This window comes from Muntiacus reevesi, chromosome 4 (genome assembly GCF_963930625.1).
Source record: "Muntiacus reevesi chromosome 4, mMunRee1.1, whole genome shotgun sequence".
Lineage (NCBI taxonomy): Eukaryota > Metazoa > Chordata > Mammalia > Artiodactyla > Cervidae > Muntiacus > Muntiacus reevesi.
The window spans coordinates 139,763,237-139,769,324 of record NC_089252.1 but is presented as its reverse complement, the minus strand read 5'-3'; positions in this window follow the sequence as shown (position 1 = coordinate 139,769,324).

Sequence of the window (6,088 nt, the reverse complement as noted above, 5' to 3'; positions counted from 1 at the left end):
GCCGGGGTAGGCGTTTCGCGGCGGCGGGGGCTGCGGATTCATTCAACCTGCTCCCGGGTTTAGTTGCAGCAGTTCGCCAGCAACTTTACTAGCACTATCTCCAAAAACAAATCCACTGCTCCCCACGCATATCCTTAAGAAAGTAACAAACAGTATTTTTTTTAAGTTTATACTAATAATCAGAGCAACTTGAGATCCATCTTCGAATAAGTTAGGTTTCCTACGGAAAGAGACATTTCAGAGAAGCATTGAAGGAGTAGTGGCGTTGGATTTAATGTTTGAAATGGGGAAGCGGGCAACCCTGCAACCTAAAAGCCCAGCACTGTGTTTTGAGAACGGTGCTGGTTATTTATTATGGGGGGAAGACATGTGCAGAATCCTGAACCTTGTCTTGTATCTTAGAGGGAAGAACAGGCCACGCCATAAAGTCTTTCCGGACTATGCTGTAGGGGAAGACAGCGAGGAGAGACAGATTGGAAGGAACTGTCAATGGACTCGTCAATCATTCACTGTGCAGAGCTGAAGAGAGACGGATCAAAGACGATGCCACAGGCCACGTCTGGATGGCTGTGAGCCGAGAGGGAGCCGCTGACCAACAGGGAGGCTCGGTGGGGCGAGGAAAGGTTCGCAAAGCTGAGACCAGAAAAGAAACCAGCCATAGGCCTGTGCACGTAAGGAGTGAGTGTAGAAAAAGAAAAGAAAAGCATCCAGAACCTAGCCAGGAAATTCCAACACTTAGCGGTCCGGTGGAGGAGGAGGGCCAGCAAGGACCTCTAAGAAGCAGCAGCAGACAAGCAGTATGAAAACCAAGAGGCGCCCTCCGAGAGTGTGTCAGGAAGAGTTTGATAAATGCAGAGTTCAGTGTCAGCAGTTTTTAAACCGTAATTTCCAACATGCTGACATTTTGATGTATAATCGGTCACTTTTTGTCTCTTTGTGTATCTGTACTATGATAGTAGCTAACAGTTATTAGACACATGATGTGTGCTATTTTAAAGTCCTGTGGCCAGTGATGGAGCTGAGATATGAACCTGCCAGCCTGATTCTTCTTCAACCTCCCTCTCTTTCACACAAACACTTTTATGTTTAGGTTTTCTTTTATTACTGTTAATATATTAATACATATATCAATAAACACATATGCACAATAGACTATCTTTTCTAATATACCTTTATTCCACTTAACTGTGTATCATGAACATCTTTCCTACAAACACCTTAAATATTGTCAGTTTCAAAACACAAGCCTCCTGGAGATCATCAGGACTTATTTAAATGATCAAAGATTCTCACAGTATAAAGTTTTTTCATTATCAGGTGCTTTTATGCAACTCCTGCTCCTGCTGCTGCTAAGTCGCTTCAGTCGTGTCCAACTCTGTGCCACCCCATAGACGGCAGCCCACCAGGCTCCCCTGTCCCTGGGATTCTCCAGGCAAGAACATTGGAGTGGGTTGCCATTTCCTTCTCCAGTGCATGAAAGTGAAAAGTGAAAGTGAAGCTGCTCAGTCGTGTCAGACTCTTAGCGACCCCATGGACTGCAACCCACCAGGCTCCTCTGCCCATGGGATTTTCCAGGCCAGAGTACTGGAGTGGGGTGCCATTGCCTTCTCCGTTATGCAACTCCTAAATTTATTAAATTTATTCTACAGCACTCATTCATTCTACAAATATTTATTGAGCACTTTTTAGATGTACCAAACACCTGAGTAACAGTCTGTGTCTTTAGAGATTACCCATCAAGTGGGGACCACAGATAGTATATGCATAATTGAATAACTAATTTATTTAATTAGCATTGTCTTGAGTGCCTCAGAGGGAAAAAATGACGTGAAATATGTAACTATTGGTTATAAGCATATTGGTGTCTGACTAGTCTATTAGGGTTAGAAAAGGTTCCCCTGTGGATATAAATGTAAGCAGAAATGTGAAGGAAGGGTAGAAGTCATGAAGATGAAGAATATAAGAGAGTAAGGGCCTTGCTTAAGGGCCATAAGGTAGGGAGCAGTACAAGATCCTTTCAAGAAACAAAAATAAGATCAATGTGACTAGAATACAGAGTGTTAGCAAAAGTGGTGAAGCTGGTGACAAAAGTAGATCTATTTATATTTTTAAGAAATATTTCACTCTTGGCAGGTAATATATAAAAAGAACTTTCTAAGAGAACACATATATTTGAACTTAACCTAAAAAAAGACCCTATTTTTCTAGTACACATTGAGTATTCTCCTTAAGAAGTGTTTCCTTGCCTTGTTAAGATAAATTACATATGTTTAATAGCATTGATAAATGATCCCACCAGAAACCATAAGAAATTTACACCAGAAACTGTTATTCCCCAGTAGCTCTTTCTCCCTTTCCTCCATATTAATAGAACTCCTAATCTTTGACTGAGTATACATCTACTCTGAATTTAAAAATCTACATTTCTCAACCTCCCTTTCAAACATAGATGTGGTCATGTGACTTAAGTGCTGGCCAATGAGATATATGGACCCAACAGAAGCAGAATATATTAAGAGGTGGCAAGAATACACAGAAGAACTGTACAAAAAAGATCTTCATGACCTAGATAACCATGATGGTGTGATCACTCACCTACAGCCAGACATCCTGGAGTGCACAGTCAAGTGGGTTTTAGGAAGCATCACTATATATGAACAAGGCTAGTGAAGGTGATGGAATTCCAGCTGAGCTATTTCAAATCCTAAAAGTTGATGCTGTTAAAGTGCTGCACTCAATATGCCAGAAAATTTGGAAAATTCAGCAGTGGCCACAGGACTGGAAAATGTCAGTTTTTACTCCAATCCCAAAGAAAGACAATGCCTAAAAATGTTCAAACTACCATACAATTGCACTCATTTCAAATGCTGGCAAGGTAATGTTCAAAATCCTTCAAGCTAGTCTTCAACAGTACATGAACTGAGAACTTCCAGATGTACAAGCTGGATTTAGAAAAGGCAGAGAAACCAGACGTCAAATTTCCAAAATCTGTTGGATCATTGAAAAGCAAGAGAATTCCAGAAAAACATCTACTTCTACTTCACTGGATCACAACAAACTGTGGAAAATTCTTCAAGAGATGAGAATACCAGACCACCTTACCTGCCTCCTGGGAAATCTGTACACAGGTCAAGAAGCAACAGTTAGAACCGGACATGGAACAACAGACTGGTTACAAATTGGGAAATAGTATGTAAAGGCTGTGTATTGTCACCCTGCTTATTTAATTTATATGCAGAATACATCATGAGAAATTTCTGGCTGGATGAAGCACAAGCTGGAATCAAGATTGCTGGGAGAAATATCAGTAACCTCAGATATGCAGAAGATGCCACTCTTATGAGAGGAAGTGAAGAAGAACTAAAGAGCCTCTTGATGAAAGTGAAAGAGGAAAGTGAAAAAGCTGGCTTAAACTCAACATTCAAAAATCTAAGATCAAGCCATCCAGTCCCATCATTTCATGGCAAATAGATGGGGAAACAATGGAAACAGTGACAGACTTTATTTTCTTAAGCTCCAAAATCACTGTGGATGGTGACTGCAGCCATGAAATTAAAAGACACTTGCTCCTTAGAAGAAAAGAAAACCTAGACAGCATATTGAAAAGCAGAGGCATTACTTTGCCGTCAAAGATCCATCTAGTCAAAGCTATGGTTTTTCCAGTATTCATGTATCGATGTAAGAGGTGGACCATAAAGAAGGCTGAGCACCGAAGAACTGATGCTTTCAAACTGTGGTGTTGGAGAAGACTCTTGAGAGTCCCTTGAACTGCAAGGAGATCAAGCCAGTCAATCCTAAAGGAAATCAGTCCAGAATAATCATTGGAAGTACTAATGCTGAAGCTGAAACACCAATACTTTGGCCACCCGATGTGAAGAGCTGACTCATTGGAAAAGACCCTGATGCTGGGATAGATTGAAGGCAGGAGGAAAAGGGGTCGACAGAGGACGAGATGGTTGTATGGCATCACTGGCTCAATGGACATGTGTTTGAGCAAGTTCTGGGAGATGGTGAAGGACAGGGAAACCTGACATGCTGCAGTCTGTGGGGTCCAAAAGAGTCGGACAAAACTGAGCGACTGAACAGTAACAATGAGATGTAAGCAACTGTGTCTTTGGCTCTTCCCAAATGCTTTGCAAAGTACCTGACATATAGTAAAGCACTCAGTCAATACTAGCAATAATTTTACCTTGCTTAATAAATACTGGTGTAATAAATTTTTATGAATATCTTACCCAAAGAGATTACCTACTTCTTAGACATTGAAATGTAATCCTTCCCTTTTGACTGTCAGGAATAATCCAGTGAATGTAATGAAAATTTAAAAAAGATCTTAGTCTAAAATGGACAATAATGATTTCTAGCTTTAAGTTGGTACATCACTTAGTCTCAGCAGAAAGCAAATGACATACTCAGCTGATATCATTCTGAGCGGTTTATTTACAGAGGACTTCTTTAAGGAGGTGTGAGTGGAATCACACAGAGCAGTGTTAGTATAACCCGGGCTTGGTACTGTTGGCTGTTCCTTCCAGATCAGAAGGAATAAAGAGGGGGAGCAGTTCCTGGACTCCAGGAGAGAATCCTGTAGCTGGCTGCCTGGAGGAGAGCAGTCAGCTGCTGAAGGACATCGCCAGCCTGATGTGATCTTGCCAGGAACCATCCAGGGTAATAATTACTCTGACTTCCCTATCCTACCGTCTCCAGTCTCCCGCAAGGGTTTCTCACTGGCCCAAACCAAACAGAAACCAGAGGTGAAAGAAGCCCCTCCATGCAGGGTCGTCTAATCAGGTTAACTTCCAGGAGAACAGAGTGGATCAGATGAAGAGTGGATTTGCAAGAGTGAAAGGCAAGTTCTTGGCATCACGTCAGAGTAAGTGCCTTGGCGTATTCTTGGTGCTCTGACTGTAAAGTCAGAGATTGGTAATCCAATTGGATGTTATTTAAATATAAACAGTATGGTCCTCCAGTTTTAATGGAATATGAGAAGAATTCTGAATAGCTTTGAGCAGTAATACCTTCACTGAATATGTTGATAAATCAAATAAGTGAAACCGCTTGGGTAGGAGATTGGAGGCTCACATCACACTGGTAAGTTAGGTAATATGTGTAACATGAATTCAGGTAACACTCCATTTGGAGGGTATGGGTGGTGACCATATGAGGGGGCTCTGCTTCTCCTTCAGGTCGTGCGGAAGAAGATCCTGGAAGACTGCACTTCCAGACCTCACCTTCACAACCAGCCTAGAAGGCATCTCAAATTGCTTGTGTCGGTTACCCCAAGGTACGTGGGGGTTTCTTCTTTCCTTCAGTGTGAGTGACTTTTAGCTCCTCAGAGAATTTGGAATGACATGTAGAAATGATGACGTAAATCAAACACACCTGTGGCCTTCCCATTTGGTACAGTGGATAGGACTCTGCCTGCCATTGCAGGGGACATGGGTTCGATCCCTGGTCCGGGAGGATCCCACGTGCCACTGAGCAACTAAACCCAAGCGCCGCAGGTTCTGAGCCTGCATGCCCTAGAGCCTGTGCTCCACAAGAGGGGTCATTGCAACGACAAGCCCGTGCACTGCAACGGGAAGGAGTCCCTGCTCATTGCAACTAGAGAAAGGCCATGAAACGAAGACCCAGCACAACCAAAAATAAATAAGTAAATGAATCAAACCCACAGGTAGTATTGTTTTCCAGTTAGAGTTGAGAACATAATGCATTCACAAACATGTATCTTCTGTGTTTATATTGAAGTATTTAGAATATATAAGAGAATTTGGACTATTAAATTTGCTTTGTGGCCTGATAGATTAGCTTTGATTCTAATTTTTTAAAACTTTTGATTACAGAAAATTTCAAACACATACAAAATTAGAAATAAAAGTATAACAAACCACCACACACCCCTCCTTTGGCTTCAACAATTGCTCATGGGCAATTTTGTTTCATCTATACTCCCACCATGTATCTTTTCCTACCTTATTTTGAAGCAAATCTCAAGTAGCCTATTATTTCATCTATAAATATCTCAGTGCATGTGTTTACTAAGTCACTTCAGTTGTGTCCAACTCTTTGTGACCCTATGGACTGTAGCCTG